This window comes from Nyctereutes procyonoides, unplaced genomic scaffold (genome assembly GCF_905146905.1).
Source record: "Nyctereutes procyonoides isolate TBG_1078 unplaced genomic scaffold, NYPRO_anot_genome, whole genome shotgun sequence".
Taxonomy (NCBI): Eukaryota; Metazoa; Chordata; class Mammalia; order Carnivora; family Canidae; genus Nyctereutes; species Nyctereutes procyonoides.
The window spans coordinates 44408686-44427748 of record NW_026575140.1 but is presented as its reverse complement, the minus strand read 5'-3'; the positions used below and the strand labels follow the sequence as shown (position 1 = coordinate 44427748).

Genomic DNA, 19063 nt, shown 5'->3' with positions numbered 1-19063 from the left:
CAGTCAGGATGCACACTTAGGGCCCCTGTATAAAAACTTCCATTGGTGCATGAAGTTCCACCTTCTTGTAGGAACACGGAGCCAGCAAACCCTTGCTCTCTATTCTACACCATGAATTTATCCTCTAATGGATCATCACCATTGGTATATAAACAAATCATTTCAAACACGTTAAAGACAGACAAACAAAAATCTCCCCTTGACTGTATTTCCCCCATTTGGTTACCACCTTATTTCTCTGTAATCTTTTGTAGCCAAATAGTTGTCTGTACAGTATTTGCTGCCTCTAATTCCTCTTCTGTTCTCTCTTAAATTCTCTCCAGTCCAGCTTTTGTGCCACCTGGTCTTTTCAAGGCCAACAAAACAAACATAACTAAAACCTTACCATAAAGAAAAATGAATGAAACAGCACTGAGTGAAAGAAGAAGGTAGAGAGTGGAAGGAAAAGATCCTGAATGATAGCAGCTGGGTTGACCACCTGTATCATAGGAATTCTTTAGATAATTAGTCTTCTTTCCACTTTATTTGAACCGTACCTCCTTTCCATATGTTTCCCTGATTGTCTTCAGAATCTACTGTTACCCAGCTTCTTAAAGCAGTCTGAATATCAGATTAATCTGCTCACTATTCAGGGAGAAGAGAGTAAAACAAAATCATAGCAGTGAATGAAGAGAGTCTTCATTTATGTTTTGTATCTGAAATTAATGTGAAACCTCAGAAACCTAAAGTCTCTGTGATCCAACAAGGAATAATTTTAAAAGTCTGAGAAAGGTGGGGCATCTGAGTGGCTCAGTCAGTTATGTGTCCAACTCTTGGTTTGGGCTCAGGTCATGATCTCGTGGTTCTGGTCTTGAGTCCCCCGATCAGCTCCCTGCTCAGTGTGGAGTCTGCTTCAGATTTTCGTTCCGTCTCCCCTCTCCCCCTCACTCTAAAATAAATAAATTGCCATGTGTGATGATTTTACAGCTCTTCGTCTCTGTAAATGGCCTCACCAGGAATTATATATACTAACCTCAAGCAGCTTAGAAAGTCTGGCTGTAGTATACTGCTTGCTGATGTTACCAGCAGGAACAACTATAACTCACTTCAGTGAAGTGGCCTCAACTCCTTTTGTGGACAAGGTGGATCCTACTGGAGATAGCACCAAATGACTTTTGACAACTGCCCTGGTCATCCAGAAAGAGAGAGAGAGAGAGAGAGAGAAAATAATAGAAATGACAACTGCCCTGGACAGTTGGTTAATAGAGAAATCTCATTAGATAGTGCAGATCAGTCTTTAGTCCAATGCAAGTCACAATCCATTATCGGATTATGAAATTAACTTGGTGGGTTGACAAATTTTTAAAAGGTGAAGTAGAATAGAAAATATCAGAGTTAAAAAAGAAAGAAAGAAAGAAAGAAAGAAAGAAAGAAAGAAAGAAAGAAAGAAAATATCAGAGTTCATTACCCATACTCAGAATGTGACATAGTTTGTGAGATTCTGGTTGAGTTCAGAAGAGGTATGTCCTGGCTATAAAATTAAAATTTTAAAAATTAAAGCCACTGACCTAAATCCATTCATAATAAAATAGCCAGTGTGATTGAATGCACTAATCAAAATTAGAGGACATTTGGCAAATATCCCCATCATTTTCAGCATCATATATCACTAGGCATGAGCAGAAACAAGGGAAATCCAGAGCACCTCAAAGAGGGGCTTTCATCCACACGACCAGGTGAAGAGCTTGAAAACTAAATTGCCATCATAGAGGCTTTATACTTTACAAACCACACTCACAAACTTCATCTCGTTTGAGTATCTTGTCTTCCTTTTGTAGTACGTGAGACGGGAAGGTTGCAGCATCTTGAGGCAGGTTTCAATGATCCATCCAGTGTAGATCTGGAGCCCAGACAGCAGCTGGGAGAAAGGATCTAGCCCCACAAGCCTCAGGGAGAAAGTTGGCAAGGATAAAGAACTGTGTGTGGGTTCCGGCCAAATTAACTAGGGTTCAGGGCAGAACTCCAGTTCCAGGAGGGAGGAAGGGAAAGATGAACAAGCACTGGGGCAGAAGCCCAGATATTAAACAAAGCACATTGATGTCCAGGCCCACCTCCAGCACAATGGATTCCGTGCTAACACCTGCAGGGGTCCAGAAGCCCACAACTGGCTTTTGAAGAGGAAACAGAAATATGCCATGTGGATAAAGGACAGAATGGAGAGGTTATCAAGCACCTACATGAAGAGACTAGTGCGGAATGGCAAGTTAATCATTCAGACTAGCATGAGTAGTGTTGCCAAATAAAATACAGGATGCTTATTTAAATTTGGATTTCAGATAAATAATGAAAGCATTTCAGTACAAGTATGTCCCATGCGATACGGGGACACATTTACACCAAAAAGGTGTTGTTTATCTGAAATGTAAACTTAACTGAGCATCCTGTATTTTTATTTATTAAATCTGGCAACCCTCACTTGTGGGTGTTACAAAGAAAGATGAGGTGGGAAGGTTTGGTAGAGCAAGATCACAAAGATCACCAAAGCCAAGATCACCACACTTGGTAGTTAAGGAGGAGCCTCGAAAGTCTTTAAGCAGGAGCACAATTTAATCAGGTTTGCATTTTAGAGTCAACCTTGGGAGAATGAAACAGAGTTCAGAAAGTCAGGGACTGAGAGACCAGAAAGCTATTTAAATAGCTTAGACTCCGGGAGAATTGACTCTAACTTGGTTCACTTCATACTTCTGCCTAATGCTAGTGAGATTCCAAGGTTCAGTGGAACTGTAGAGACCATTTTTTTTCTTTTTTAAGAGTTGTTCTTTGTTTTGAGAAACAAAGAATGTTCTTGGGGTGGGGGATTACATTTTTTTGCCTTGCCCAAACCTCGTGTCAATCAAACACTTCTTGAGGGCCATGTAAAGATAACGTGTATATATCGATCCCTTGCTAGTAAGCTCAGTGTCTTTTTCACCACTGCATCCCCAATAGGTAATCAATAGACATTTGTTGAATGAGTTCCGTAAGGGCAAAGTCTATATTTTCATTATCTTTGTTTCGTTAGCACCTGACCCAGGGCTGGGAATAAGTTTCTCAGAAAATAGTTCTTGATTAAAGTGGTCTAATTAATTAACAACCAGAAGTGCTTCCTATTAACTACACTTCTCCAACATTATTTCAAAGGTACAATCTGGCATAGTTTTCACTTGAATGCAAAAGAAGCCTGCCTCTTATACTGGACCAGAAAACTGTTTTCAAAAGCTGCAGAATCATACAAATTGGATGGAGTTTTAAAGGTAATCTTCCTTGTGTATGTGAAAATCTGATGGTTTGGGAGTGTGTGTGTGTGTGTGTGTGTGTGTGTGTGTGGCATTTTCCTAACTGCTTCCATAAGCTTTGTCTTTGCTTGGGTATTAGTGAAGCTAGATCTTTAGCAAATGCTTCTCAATTAGATCACCATAAAGTGGTATGAATCAAGTGTTTGTCTTCCATCTACCAGTATCAGTACAGTTACTTCTGTATGTACCTTTCCAAGGCTGAAGTGTGAACTTCTTTTTTTTTTTATTTTTTTTATTTATTTCTGATAGTCACACAGAGAGAGAGAGAGGCAGAGACACAGGCAGAGGGAGAAGCAGGCTCCATGCACCGGGAGCCCGATGTGGGATTCGATCCCGGGTCTCCAGGATCGCGCCCTGGGCCAAAGGCAGGCGCCAAACCGCTGCGCCACCCAGGGATCCCTGAAGTGTGAACTTCTTGAAGACAGGACTTATTTATCTTCATAGTCACAGAACTTTCACTAATACTAGGTTTGTTGAATTGTCAAGAGCAGGAAGCCAAAAGGGAAAGAATAATTCTAGAAAGCACATGGGATAAATAAAAATATAATTTAAAAAAGGATTTTATTTATTTATTGAGAGAGAGAGAGAGAGAGAGAGAGAGAGAGAGGCAGGCAGAGATACAGGCAGAGGGAGAAGCAGGCTCCATGCAGGGAGCCCGACCTGGGACTCGATCCCAGGTCTCCGGGATCACGCCCTGGACTGAAGGCAGTGCTAAACCGCTGAGCCACCCAGGCTGCCCTAAAAATATAATTAAAAATTTATTACAGCCCCCCATTATTGAAGATTATATTCTAAGCATCATACTAGGGTGGGGCTTTATATATGTTATTAAGTTCTGATGAGATTTCAACCCTAAAAGCTTCTCTTTGAGGTAGGTGACATTATGTTCATTTTCTATTTCTTTACACAGGATCAGAACTGATGAGAAACTTGCCCAGCTAATAGATTGGCAGAGCTCAGATCAGAGACTTATTCCAAAGTCTGGGCTCTCATACACCTAGAATTGTCATTTATTAAAGTGTGTTTTGGAGAGATGAAGAATATTGTTAGAATGCCTATAAGAGCTCTACTTTAATCAGCAACCATGTAGTACACTGGAGGACTAAAGTTTGATCTTCTTTGTGATGATGTGTGAGTGTACATGTGTGGAAGAAATATGGAGGTATTTTTTATTTATGCTCCCTTTTTATTTTCTCTGTTCAGCTTTGTACTTAAGGGAGCACGTGACTTTAAATATAATTAGGTGCCATCTCCACCTTCCTAGAAGGTGATATTGCTATATTTAAAATTGTTATCACATTGTTATTATCCAGGATGAAACATACGGACTTTAGATGTTACCATCAGTAATACCAACTTCATTTGCCCCATCCAAAGGAATACTTGTAGTTCATATTCAGACATGTGATGGAACCTCATTGATCCAGATGTGTAGGAACTCCTCTGTGGGACAATCCAGACCCTCCTCTGAGCTGTCAATCTGATTGCATACTTCAGTTATTCTCAGGCCTATTAAGTTGCAAATGTGCACTCTTTGTCCAGATGCTCAGATCTTTTCAGCAACCCTCTGCATACTGCTCAACTGCCAGCCTCCTCACTGTGTTCCAGGAAGAATGAGAGTCTCAATAAGAATGCTGCCTCTGGTCATTTGACTCCAGGCTGAGGCAGGTTAAATCACAGTTTAAACTTTACCAACCTTTTGGAGCCTGAGAAAGCAAAAGTCAAAAGGCAAGCGATGGCATAACTAATGGTATGAATTAGAAGGAATGTGAAGAAGAGCACCAAACATGGTAAAAAGAGGGAAGAAGGCGTTTGGTTAAAAAAAAAAGAAAAGAAAAGAAAAGAAAAGAAAAGAAAAGAAAAGAAAAGAAAAGAAAAGAAAAGAAACAACAACAACCGAATAAACAAATCATGTTTTGCTTGGCTCTGTAAATTAGAAGCCTGCCAAAAAGTGGTCTGCAAAGGTGTTAAGAATCAAAAAGCATCTTCAGTGTTCTGCCTTCATCAGAAATATGGAAGGAATTTCCTAGAGATGGTTAGAAAGGAATTACTGGGAACCTCATCAGGCCTCGATTTGCTTATTCATTGCCAGGCAGGGTGTTAACTATGGGAGATAGAAAATGAATATGCCATGGCCCTGCCAGCCAACCTTACCCTCCAGTTCAGGGAGATACACGAACTGTTATGCATACTTACGCGTGAAAGGCACCATGAAATAAACATAAAAAGGGTACAGTAGGCGGACAAAGGGGCAGTGATCTACTCTGGGATTCTAATAAAAACAATTCGTTACAATCATGTAGGGTTGTTCAGGGAGATGATCAACTCTCCCAGGGAAGCGCGAGGCGGAATCTGAATTAACAGATATAGTTGAGTCAAAACACAAGAAAGGGGGGTTTTGACGAAGCAATCAATTCACACCAGTCCCAAGAAGGTAATGTCTGGTTAAGTGTTCTCCATCTTTAATTTCTAGGATATCAATTTTACAAAGCAGGGTCGCAGCCAGGTTAGTTACCAAGCACCTCCCCTCCTCCGAGCCCATCCCCCACCCCATCTCCACCCCTCCAGCGGAGCTATCAGGTGAGCCACGCTCCATCCAAGCTCCGCCCTAATTAAATGTGTGACCTGGAGCAACTTGCATCACTACTCGCGGCCTCGTTTCCGCGCCCGTAAAGCGGAGGAACCCTAGTCAATCCCGAAGCCCGTTTCTGCAGTGAATTGTGAAATTGAGACAAGAAACCAGAAAGGAAACTCAAGAGAAACAAAAGTGAAAGTGCCCAAAGGAGATACAGTAGTAAACAAAAGTCCACAATTTCTAGCTCTCCTTGGAAAAGGTGGCAAGAGTGCCCATATACTTTTCTTTTTTTTTTTTTCTCTTTCCAGCAACGGCGAACACGAGACCTGGGGAAGAACCAACTGTCTATCACGCCGTCCAAATGTGCATGCGATCACCGGCGCACGAATCCACCTTGCTGCGCGCAGCGGGCTTCTTAAACAATGCTCCCCGGGCCCGAACAAGCGCTTAGGAACTATTTCTTACAAAATAAGCCAAGCGCCGGCGAACGGTCCGTCGCCACATCCCGGTGCCCCCGCGGAGCCCCACGCGAGGGGGTGTCCCGCTTGGGGAAGAGAGAGAAAGGGGGTGTAGAGGAAGGGGAAGGATTCGAACCAATGCAAGAGTCCGCCCGGCGTCGCCACGCGGTTGTCACAAACAACAGCATGGAAACAAACTATGTCAAAGCGCAGAAAATTGGGCGGCCTTTAAACTTTGGCATCTGCTCCGTTTGTGGCGAGACCTCCCGGAACGTAACCCAGAACCGTACACCCGCTCGCGGGCGAGGGGAGGCGGCCAGAAGGAACCGGGCGGACAGCTTTCGCCGAGGGTTTGCAGCGAGTGTGGGACCGGGACGGGCGACGCCACGGCCAGAGGGGAGGGGAGGGGAGGGGAGGGGAGGGGAGGGGGGGCGCTGGGCTCCCCGGACTCCCCGGGCTCCCCGGACCGGAGGATGCTCCCTGTCGGCGGCGGGAGCCTCCCTTCGCGGAGCCGGGGGGGGGGGGGGGGAGGCGCGCCCCCGTGCGCGTGCACACACACACACGCACACATCCTTCCCCTGGAGTTGTGTCTCGTCTCCCTTTTGTTTTTCTCCCTTCCCGGTCATGAGACCCGGAAGTTTTTTTTTTTTTTTTTTTTAACCTGTCTCTCTCCCTTTTCCAACCCTCCCCCCCCCCCCCCGGTCTATCACATGGCAGAGATAGAATAAAAACAGAAAAATGGCGACGGTCACGTTGTGGCGAGCCTTGCTGCGTCATTAGATAATCCTCATGCAAATAGCGGGAAGAACAAAGGAAGGGGGGGCCCAGGACCCCCCCACCCCGGGGACGGGGGGAGCGCAGGTGGGCGTGGGGGGTGGGCCGGGCGCGGGGGCGGGGGCGGGCGGTGCGCGCGCGCGGGGCTCGGTGCCGCCGAGCGTCTGCGCCCGAGTGCGCGCCCGTGCGCCCGGGCTGGTGGCGGCGCGCCGGAGCCGGCCGGGGGCGCGGGAGGCGGCGGGGGCGACGAGAGCCGTTCGGGCAGAAGGGTGGCCGCGGCGCGCGCACGCGCACGCGCACGCGCACACGCACACGCACACGCACACGCACACGCACCGCGGGGCTCGGCCGGCCGGCCGGGCGCTCGCGCGCGGGGGGCGGGCCGAGGGCGGGCCGGGTGGCGGCTGGGGCCGAGGGCGCGCCGCTGCCCGGCGCTGGGCGCCAGCCTCCAGCCGCCTGCGGGGCCCGCGAGCTGTCCGCCGCCGCGGGGTAGGCAGCGGGCGCTGGGGCGGGGGCTCCGGGCGGGCCTGGGGCTCGGCACTCGCGCCCGGACTTGAGCGCGTGTTGCCGGGCTGGGTCTGTGGCTGTGGAGGGGCGTGTGCGTGTGCGTGTGCGTTTCCTGCGGGGTCGGGGTGGGGTGCAGGGGGGAGGCCCTCGCTCCTGGGCATTTCCGCGGTTGCCCGCGGGCCTTCGCTGGGCCGCGGGGAGCGGCGCAGGTTGGACCGGGGCGCGGGCGGCCCCCGGCCCCTCGGAGGGGGAGCGGCGCGGAGGGGCGGGGCGGGGCGGGGCGCGTGTGTAAATGTTGCGCACTCGCTTTTCCCCCCTCCCCCGCCGCCTTCCAGGGTGCTGGCGTGGGTCCCTCGCCGTCCGGCGGCGACTGTAAATAGAGCCTGGATGTTGTTTACATGAAGGATCCGGCGGGAGGAGTCTGCGAGGAGGAGGCGGAGGAGGAGGGAGGGAAGACAGAGGAAGAGCGGAGTCCCCGCGGCGGCCGCGTCCGGGGGACCCGGCGCTACCACGAGGCCGGGACGCTGGAGCCTGGGGTAGGAGGGAGACTGGGCGCGCGGCGGGGAGTGGGGCGGGGGGGCCGGTCCGTGGGGCATTTTTAGCTTGCAACCTGCCACGCACACTCGCTCGGGCTGGAGGGGAGGGGGTGTGCAGGGAGGGCGAGGAAGCCTCGGTTTCTCTGTACGTCCTTTCTCCCATTCCCAGTATTTTCCCGCTTCACTCCGGGCTCACCTGTTTATTTCCATCAACCGGAGCGTGCAGTTTTGTTTTTTTTTTTCAATGTAGGCATGAGAGACTGTTTCTTTTATTAGAAACGTTATTGGGGAGGGGGGTGGGGGTGCGTTGTTGTAATTTCTGCCGGTCTTGTTCGGTTTTCAAGAAGGGGGAAGGGACTTGGCGGAGATCGCCTGCTCCCGGCCGCAGCTGAACCCACGGCTTCTCCCTGCCTTCCCGGGCCAAGGAATCTTTTCCCTCGCTCAGCTACCCTCGCGCCAGCTGCCACCTTCTTGGAGAAGGACCACACCTGTGCTCATTCTCGCTCTGGAGGAGAGGTGAGCTGAAAAAAACCATGAAGTCTTGCGTTCCCCAGACTTCTTAGCGAATCCCCCATCCTAGAATTGACCAGAAAGTGCTGCTTTCACCTGCTGATGGTACTGGGCACATCCATCTTCAGACCCAGGCAAGTTGTGGTCTACAGATGTGCTGGGATTTTCTGTTCCCTCTGGACCTGCACCCCACCAACCCGCAGCTAACTGCTGGGTTGGATGGAGAGAGATGACCTCCTTAGGTCATTCCAGATATTTGTTCCCTACCAGGTTTTCTAATGGAATTGTCTGCTCTCTCCTCACAGCCACCTATTTTTCTTCCCCTAAGAGCTTAGCCCAAAATCCCGTGGAAAGCAGCCTGTCTCTGGCTCTCTTTCCCTGGGCCCCACCCTGGCCCCTCTTGGTTCTCCAGAGCCAAACACGCCTCCCCAGCAGAAGACACACCCAGCCCCAAATCCAACTATTCCAAAAGGGAGGGGAAAACAGTGGAAGAGAAAGGACCCAAAGGTCTCTTTTCTGTCCCAAATATCACCAACAGCATTTTCCTTTTCAAGCCTCCTAGATTTATAATCCCTTGATTCTTCTCTCACCAGCTGTCCCCTTTACCCTTTTCGCCCATAGTCCTCTGATAATAGATCTTTGGGAAGGTGCGAAGACTGGGAGAAGGGTGTTTTCACCTTTCTTCCCTAGAGTGAGGCATTTTTCATCAACTCAGTCTTTTAATTTTTGAGTAAGATATGTAAATATGTTTGCATGCTTATTTGAAACTTGGTTTCTGGATGGCTAAATAATAGCTGGGACTCACAAGAAAGGGAAGGAAAAGAGATGAGAAATGAACATCCCTCCCTCCCCTCCCAGGTTCCTCCATAAGAGCATCCCCAGAGTTGCTGAAGACCCTTCTGTAAAAGTCAACAGCCTTTCTTTCATGACATCACCACCTAAGCCCTTCCAACTTTAGCTTCAGAACAGGAAGAACGCTCAAAATAGAACTATCTTAGGAATCTAGCTCCTTTAAAAGATCAACTTTTAAATCAGCTGCAGGAGGAACACTGAACTTTGACACAGGGAGGGGAAACTGAAGTGTTTGTAATTGGTTCCTTTGGGGGAAAAGTGGAGGATGCTTCCCATGCATATTCAGAAAAGCTTTTCTCAAGATAACTTAGGTACCCAGACCAATGAATGATTAATAGGATGGTTTGGGATTCATTTATTGAATTATTCATATGTTTCAGTATGATGCAACAATAACAAGCATTTTTCAGAATGAATTGAAGAGGGACTCCTGGAATGTGCTCTAAAGAGTCTGCTAGAGATAAAGGGGGTTGTGGAAGGAGGCTGGGAGGGAGCACTTCAGGAAGGTGAAGAATCAGGATTCAGTGACAGCTGCTCTGAGTATGAAGTTCAGAGGCTCATTGTAAACAATGACTGTAACTTTTGTGTGGTAACTATGGTCCTGGACCAAGAAGTAACCATGTCAGGATTTTCCACCTTTACCTTGGAACTGAACTGCGTATCTTTGAATTGCAGTGTTTCCATTCTTTTTTTTTTTTTTTTTTTTAAGGTTTTATTTATTCATGAGAGACAGAGAGGCAGAGGGAGAAGCAGTCTCCTTGCAGGGAGCCTGACGTGGGATTCGATCCCGGGTCTCCAGGATCCCGCCCTGGGCGGAAGGCAGGCGCTAAACCGCTGAGCCACCCCAGGCTGCCATCCATTCTTTTCACAAATGGAAATGTATCTTTCTCTCTGAGCGAAAAGCATTGTTCGGTCTCTGGGAAAGACTGCTTTATAAGTGATCATCACTGAAGTATTGACGATTTAAGGATTAGTAGTGGGACAGAAAATATTTGGCATAATTTGAGCACCTGATGGGTGTTGTAGAAGGACTTGCTGGTTGAAGAGGGTACATTATTTAATCTGGTTCAGGTTTAAAAGAATCTAGGGTACAGGGTTGTCTGTAATTGCATTAATACTGTAGCCACATGTCACTGTCAAGCACCTGAAATCTGGCTATGATAAGGAGCTGAATTTCATATTTTGGTAAATTCTTGAAATTTATACTTGATTCAGTTATTGGAAAACCTAAATATGTTTGGAAACAACTTGGGCATATGCATCTACTCTTTAAACTGTAAAAAATCTGTGAAATCTAAATATAGATTAAGTATTTCTGATGAAAATCTAGAGTTTGAATTGAGAGGTTATAACACTCTAGTTTTCAAAGACTTAGTACAAAGAAAGTAAAGTATCTCAAGTTATTTTTATATTGATTACATGTTTGAATGATACTATTTTAGGTATATTGAGCTAAATGAAATACTATGTTAAGGTTAATTTAACCTGTAATTTAAAAAAAATATGGCTACTAAAATATTTAAAAATACATACATGGCTTGCATTTTACTTTTCTTGGACAGCATTGGCCTATAACATCACTCTTTTTGGTCGATGGATTAATTTCAGAAGAGGTGACTGCGTGAAATCTCTCCTTTGCTGTTTTCCATGTGGAAATTTGGGGACTCCCAAGAATCATTATTTTAGTACATGAGACCTAATAGTGAATGCTTTGCATATTTCTCTATGGGAGGCATGCCCTATGGAAGGTCAATAAAAGTGTGCAGGGAACTATAAAGGCTAGTAGGGGTGTCATGGGAAAATTTAGATACACATCTGACTGTAGCTGCATTTGTAAAAGGCTCTTGGACATACCAAACTATCACGGAACAGTATGTAACACAGTAACAATTGTGACACCTGGTGGCATCTTAGTGATACCACTCATGGTTGTTTTCTCTTACTCCTTCATTTACTTTCTCTCCTCCACCCGCCCCGCCACCCCCATCTCTGTATCATAGCTCCACTGGTGGCAACTGGGCCCACAAGGCTGCTGACCCCTTGCCTTCAAAAAAAAAAAAAAAAAAAAGTATAATGCTGACCTGGATGGAGATAGTGCCATCTTTGGGGTTTCGTTTTGTCTAATGAGATTCGCTAATGGCCCTGGAAGGAACTTAGGGATCATTTAAATACAATACCATCATCTTATAGATGACAGACTGTCATGTACCTTGCTTAAGACTGTCCAGACAGAGGCTGGAATTAAACCTATACTTTGGTTGATAACCTGTTTAGAAACTTCCTAGGAAATGACAAGATTCATCAATTAATCAAATACCTGTTGAGCTTGCACACTGTGGAAAGGACTGTGATTAGTGTTGTGAAGTGACAAAACAGTTTCTGACTTTAGGAACAATACTGCTTATTTGAAGAAGCAATCATTAGCAGTGCCAAATTAAAGTACAGGCATACCTTGTTGTTTTATTTTAAGATTTTATTTGTCCATGAGAGACACAGAGATAGGCAGAGACACAGGCAGAGGGAGAAGCAGGCTTCCTGCAGGGAGCCTGATGTGGGACTCAGTCCCGGGACCCCGGGATCACACCCTGAGCAGAAGGCAGAAGCTCAACTGCTGAGCCACCCAGGCGTTCCCAGGCATAACTTGTTTTATGGTGCTTGACAGATACTGCGGTTTTTGTGTTGTTTGTTTGGATTTTTTTTTTTTTTAACAAATTGAAGGTTTGTGGCAACCTTATGTTGGGCAAATCCATTGGCACTATTTTTTCAGCAGTATTTGTTCACTTCATGTCTGTCACTTTTTACTAATTCTTACAATATTTCAAACTTTTTCATTATATCTGTTACAATGATCTGTTATCAGTGAATATGACTTGTTAAAAGCTCAGATGATAATAAGGATTTTTTTGGGGCAAGTATATACTTGTTTTTTGTTTTTGAGAGAGAGAGGAGGGACAGGGAGGAAGAGAGAGAGAGAGACTCTAAGCTGCCTCCACGCCCAGCAAAGAGCCTGATGTGAGGCTTGATCTCACAACGCTGAGATTATGACCTGAACTTTAAATCAAGAGTCTGACACTTAACCAACTGAGCCACCCAGATGCCTCTGTACATTGTTTCTTTAGACAGGATATCATTGCCCACTTAGTAGGCTGCAGTGTAGCATAAACATAACTTTTGTATGCACTGGGAAAACAAAAAAAATTCTTTTGACTAGTTTTACTGAGATACTTCATCGCAGTCGTCTAGAAATGAACCCACTGTATCTCTGAGGTATGCCTGTATAAGAAATAGTGTTTACTAATGAGTGTATGTGCCACTATGGCATATGTTTATTTTACAGTTGTAGGAATAAAAGCTCTGAGAATGGTGGATTCTGTGAAAAAGACTTTAATGTGTTTCTGGAACAGCTCACATCTCTAGAACTTAAGGTTGGTGAGAATCTTTAGTGTTGCCCCTTTAGCTGTCCATTCAGGGCATCTGAGATTCTGAGACCCAGCATTTTTAAATGGCAGTGCTGCAGTAATGAAGAAATCATAGATTAATTTGGATGTTTAGAGATGGTTAGCTAGGGTTAGATCATATTGACTAGTTATCTTAAAAGGTTTAATACAGAGGTGAAGTCAGAATAAAACTGACTTGTGAGTGGACTATAAAATCCAAAATCTGTGGGTAGAACCTAGAGCTGTGGAATAGACAGTTGGACTACAAGTATATATGCTCAGTGTGTGTGTAAGAGGAAAAGGTTAAAAATAGAATTTATGGGCCGATCCATTTATTCATAAATTTTTAGTCTTCTGTAGATTTTCTGGACTAAAGTCCTCGTTAGCATAAGTGAGAATGCTTGTACTTTCTCCTTCTACCTTATTGTGTCCATGCTTTTTTTGATAGAGCTTTCCCTCAAGATGGATCTGTCAGGGGTATGCAATAGGAGATGACGTGGGGGCCAGTGCTAGGGGTGGGGAAAACTGAGAGCCTCCTTTATAATTACTCCCAGTTAATGCTTCTCTGTGAGAATTGGGGTGGACGATGCACGGGGCAGCGGTCCTTGGCTTCTCCTGGTCTTTTGAGCCACTTTCTTTCTTAAAAGTTCTTGTAACCCCCTCATTCCAGGTTTCCTAATAATCTCTAGCACAAGTTAGTTTTTAAAAACTCTTAATGTAGCAAAGCTTTGCAATAAGATGCAAAGCTATAATTGATATTTGAGCATCTTTTGTCAACAGTACCTTTTTATAACCTCCCAGTTTGGTCAGATATACACATTTTATAATGTCAATGAGTTGGATTACAGTTTTCAAGTTAGGGGAAAAAAATCACACTTTAGTAAAAGATTAGTGGATTTAAATTAAACCTATTTAAGCTATTTTAGTTTGAAGGTATTTTTTAAAATAATATTTTGCATTGCTAGCAGTTTATTTTATGGTGCCTCCAATTATTGACTCAGATATTTAAAGGTTCAAAATCATTGTATTTTCATTTTTAGTCCATAGGGACGTGACAGGTTCTTTGTGTGCATTTGTACTCCACGAGATTTAAAAGCCAAGTTCTTTAGTATATCAGGTTGCCACAAGTACTTGACTTATTGATAATATTTGGTGCATGTATCATGAAGAAGTTGTTCTCAGTTTGTATCACTTTTATCATAGAATAACTTGAAAATCTACTTGATCTCTGGAGGAAAGCATTTTAGGTCACTTTTTTTTTTCTTTTTTTCTTTTTCACAAACTATGTAGTATATACACTTTGATAGTGTAGCCAGGAGTACCTGCAGTCACTTGTTTTAACATTAAACCATTTTTATAAGAAAAATCTTTTGAGAAAGAAATGTATTTTATTCATGGAATAATTACAATTTACTTTTTATCACTTGGTCTCTGGGTTTGGTTGTCTTTTTTTTTTTTAAATCCCAGGTTAGATGGAAAATATGAAGTGAGAGAAAAGTAAGGAAAGATCATTTATTTACTGTGTTGAAAATGTTTAGTTGTGTGGGTGTTGGTCATGGCTAAATTGAATTTCAACTTTACATTTTGTGACAAACATGAAGTTCATGTTTGTATACTTCATATATAGAATTTAATTACATTAATGCTCAGTCTTAGTGAAGAAAGTCTAATAACTACTAGGTAATAACAGTCTAATAACTATTAATTTGTTCCCATACTGTCCACCCTTCAGCGACTAGACTATTCATCTTTTCTAAAACTGGCAGGACCTGTGGCCAGGAAATGTTAGGTAGTGATCTTTTTATCTTCTTTGATGGATCAGCTATCTAAACTTTTATTCTCGAATAATCACAGTATCTTTGTTCGTGTAACAGATGTTTATAATTTGAGTGAAAATGTGCAGCTGTTTCCAGGAACCTTAGGTTATGGACTCCAACTTTTTTTTTTTTTTTTTAATCTTCGTTGCCCTCTCGTGTTTCAACTCTGTATTACATCAGTTGGCTAAGCCCTAGCCTTTGTGACCTCCTTAAGCATTAGATATTTTTGCACTCTAAGAGAATGTTGTTTTAATTTGTGTGAAGGTGGGATATTTCATTAGATATTACTCTTCCAAAGATACAGCCAGTTTCATCGTGCAGAAAGTCACTGTACTCCTGTGTTCTGACTTCTGATCTAAAGAATTGATTCCTCTATTTATCTTATTTGAAGTACTGTGCTAATATCTAATTTGCATATAATGAGTCATTGAAACTGAGAAAGTGCCTAATTGAAAACATAATTATTTTTCAAATATCTGTCAAGTTCCACTCATATTGGAATAACTTGAGATCTTATGACATGGAAAAAACCGAGTGAATCATGGTTTTTAATAAGTTGATATTCTGAAGCCTGAATTCCAATTTCAGAATCTTTTTATACTTCTTATTAAAGGTAAGAATCATCCCTGAAATGACTTTAGGGTACATCTCAAAGGTACATATAATTTCAAAGCAAGTGATGTGTATATCTTTTTTTTTTTTTTTTTTTTTTAAGGCATTCCAGAGCTTGTCAGTGGTTCTTGGACCTCCATAACTCTAGAATTTACATTAGCTGTAGTGGAAAACACTATGCAGGTGTGCCTAAATGTATAATTATCTTCAGTGTCATCAATTTGATTACATCTTTAGCACTCAGCGCAAGAATAATAAAAGTTTTTTTTTTTTTTGCTACTGTGCATATCCTTAAAAAGCATAAAATCCCCACAACTTTCTGCTTTGTGATCTGAGATACTGAGAAGACTAAAAATCTTAAGCCAAAATTAAATACTTTCAGAAATCATTTTGTTTGTATAAATTGTGTGTCTAATTGAGTTGAATGTCCAGGTTGAGGTAGAGAAAAATAGTACTGGGCTTGATCATTGGGCCTGGATTTGAGCCCAGGTTTACTGTAATTTAGGGCATAATCTTGGGTAAACACCTTAACCTCTCAGGTTTTTATTTTCTATATGTAAAATGGGTTAATGATATCTATTTCTAGAGTCCTTTGGTGATGGATTAATAATTCAGGGACAACCCCATATGGGTTCTCATGAAAATGCACATGGGATTTATTTAATGTTAGGCATATGTGAAGTATTAGGGCTATCTGGGTATGCTTGTGAGCACTTTGAGGAGGAAGGACTGTGTCTTACTTACCTTCATTGACTGAACATCTAGAAGAGAACTTGGAACAGAGTAGTTCCTCCGTAAGTATTTATTGCACTGGTGATTGAGGTCAGGGAGATATTAATCCATGCATGGAAGAGAGAACACTGAAACAGCTGGGAAGCTTACTGCACATTTGATGTATTACCAGAGTAAAAGCTGAATCACATGGCTGCTGGTCATTAACATGCTTTCATCTTCTGTTCACCTCTCATCCTAATACTATTCCACCGTTTCAGTCTCAATACTGGCTGGGCCATTATGCTACTTTTTCTTCACTTCTCTACATCTTGAACCAGAAGGGGATCTTCTAGTTCTTCACTTCGTAAGGAGCCTTCAGAGGAAGTCGTGCAGCCCCCCCCAGGAAGGACGGCGCTGGCACACACTGTGACTGACAGGCTGCCCTGGCTCAGTTATCACAGTGCTGATGCTGTCCATTCTAAAGGTACAGTACTGTGATAACTGAAGGATGGCAGCCATCTTGCCTTCTTCCATCGAAGGAAGTCCCATCGTGCCCAGGAAGGAAGACAAGATGAACCGGGCATGTGACACTGTGGTGGGGACCCGGAGACCCGCTGACCTTGTTCCTGTATTGGACCGCTCCTGGAACGTAGGGTATGGGTATGTTAGTCTGTCTTTGCCTTGTTCTGTGATGTGGTGGGGATAAGGAAGAACTGGGTGGTTGCTTACATGGCAGGGTAAAGATGGTTGCATTGAGTGGATCTCTAGCAAGATCTTCAGAACTTTTAAGATGCTGGTACTACATAAGTGCTAAGTATGAATAAGTATTTCTGAAAAGATATTTAGAGAAATATGTGCCATTTTTTTAAAAAAGATTTTATTTATTCATGAGAGACAAAGAGGCAGAAACAGGCTCCCTTTGGGGAGCCTGACGCGGGACTCGATCCCAGGACCCCGGGATCATGACCTGAGCCAAAGGCAGACACTCAACCACTGAGCCACCCAGGTGCCCCTTAAGATTTTTTAAGTGTGGGGTTTGAACTCACAACCCTGAGATCAGGGGTCACATGCCTCACCCACTGAGCCAGCCAGGTGCCCCCCCCCCCCATTTTTTTCCCCTTTCAGTGCAAAAGAGGTATTTTTACTAAAGCACAGGGACAGGACCCATGGGCAAGAAGAGCTGCACTGGGATTGTGAAGAGCAATTGATTTGCCATTTTTATAAATGTAAGAGCTAACCTGATTAGCTGATACTTGTCAATATTAGATGTTCAAAATGAAATTCAAATTAAACAGAAAAGAAAGCCTTATCTGCTGAACAACATTGATGTTATTGTATGAATAAAATTATATCTTTGTGCTTAAGAAATGGATAGGGAATCCTCACATTTCAAAAACATTGAAAAATAATTTAAAATCTAGTCCAATTCAAAAAATATTTGCTGAATGCCCATGTTATTATTGCTGTTACCTTTACATGAAAATAAAATGTAAAAAATTTTATTTCTGTCAAGAATTGAGGACCACTCTGAAGTGATATCTAAAACATTGATTTCAGGGATATAAATCTATAAATACCAACCTAGCATCAGGTTTGCATAAAAGACTAGGAAATTTAACAGAGCTTGCACCTTTAGCCTGTATCCTACACTAGATAGAGTACTGTTTGGTTTAGGGTGGGGTTCTTAGAGAGCCTAGGGTTTCCCATATTATTCAGGACCCCTAAGGAAGCTATACACATGGATCAGCAGCAGACAAGAATCAAAATATTACAAACTTATTATGTGTTAGCTCACAGTCTGTTGCAAGGCTCAGGTAATTTCATAGAGTTTAGGCTCAGTGCATTAAACAGAGACCTCCTACCTCTTCTCAGATTCATGTCTATATTGGGGAATCTGACCACCCTGTGGATAGATGACTAGTGTAAGAACCCAAAGCAAGTGCCCCAGATGCTTGGGCTAAGGTGTGACAGAGCCTGCTGAGGTTAGAGTGTGCCTACCACAGGGTGAGAGGAGCCAGGAAAGGAAAAGCCATATGTGTGACCTAGTATACAAGACCTTACCTGCTAGTCAGTGCAGCCCACTGCACTGTTAATGTCTTGGACTTGGGCTAAGTGTGTTATTAAGTCCTTCACTGAGACCAAATGAGGAAAAAGGGGAACAAGAAGTGTGAGTAGAGAGGCAAAGCCTTGCCTTCCCATCCAGAAAGGGTCAGTTTCACCTTTCATTGTTCGATCCCCAGGCATTCCTGGTCATTGCATCCCTTCACTGGTTCACACAATTCTCTTTAGCCCCTCTTTTCTCCCGAAGAGGGACCATTCCTAGGGTAATCACTTTAGCCATACCTGCTTGGCCCTGAATTGTTTTCCACACAGCATTGACCACATTATGGCCCAGTACCTTCACATGTCCTCATATATTCAGAATTTCTCTAAACTTCAGGCTAGATTATGTTTTTGATTAATTATAAGGAGTTGGGTATTATAGTACATTGTTCCTAAAATTCCTTGGAGTTTTCTGCTTCCTTAAACAAAAAGGGAATTTCTGACAGAAACCCTGGAAGAGAAACTTCTAAGAAGAGAAAGTTCTAGGATTGGTGAATTCTCAAGTAACTTGAAACGTTCCTAATTTTTAGTATTATAGCAGGTGGAAAAAAGTGCCTCAGGAAGGGATGTGTTGTGCAATCATTGGCCTTGGTGAGGATTTCACCACCTTATTCGATCTTCCTGTTTTCCCGTTACTAGTTTTATAAAAATTCAGGTTTTGTACTTACCCGACTCTGATGCCAGAATCCACACCCAGGCCTGTGGGATACTGCAGAGCTGAGTGTTGGGTGTAGTTTGGAATCACCCCGGCACTTCTACAGATGGAGCTATACTGGGTCCTGTTTCCTGTCAACAGGAAAGCCTGAGGCTTGGTCTGTGGCAAGAACTCTGGAAGGCTTGCCTAGGCCTGGAGG

At 43.7% G+C, this 19063-nt stretch overlaps 2 long non-coding RNA genes across 2 annotated transcripts; both read left to right on the top strand.

Moving 5' to 3' along the window:
- The first annotated feature begins 3085 nt into the window (after positions 1-3085).
- Positions 3086-6756, top strand: LOC129497474 (uncharacterized). Its single transcript, XR_008661949.1, has 3 exons — positions 3086-3272; positions 4225-5748; positions 6198-6756. It is a non-coding gene; the product is annotated as an uncharacterized LOC129497474 (long non-coding RNA).
- A 774-nt stretch (positions 6757-7530) lies between these two features.
- LOC129497312 (uncharacterized) lies at positions 7531-10185 on the top strand. Its single transcript, XR_008661913.1, has 3 exons — positions 7531-7610; positions 7964-8164; positions 8509-10185. It is a non-coding gene; the product is annotated as an uncharacterized LOC129497312 (long non-coding RNA).
- Positions 10186-19063: the final 8878 nt, after the last annotated feature.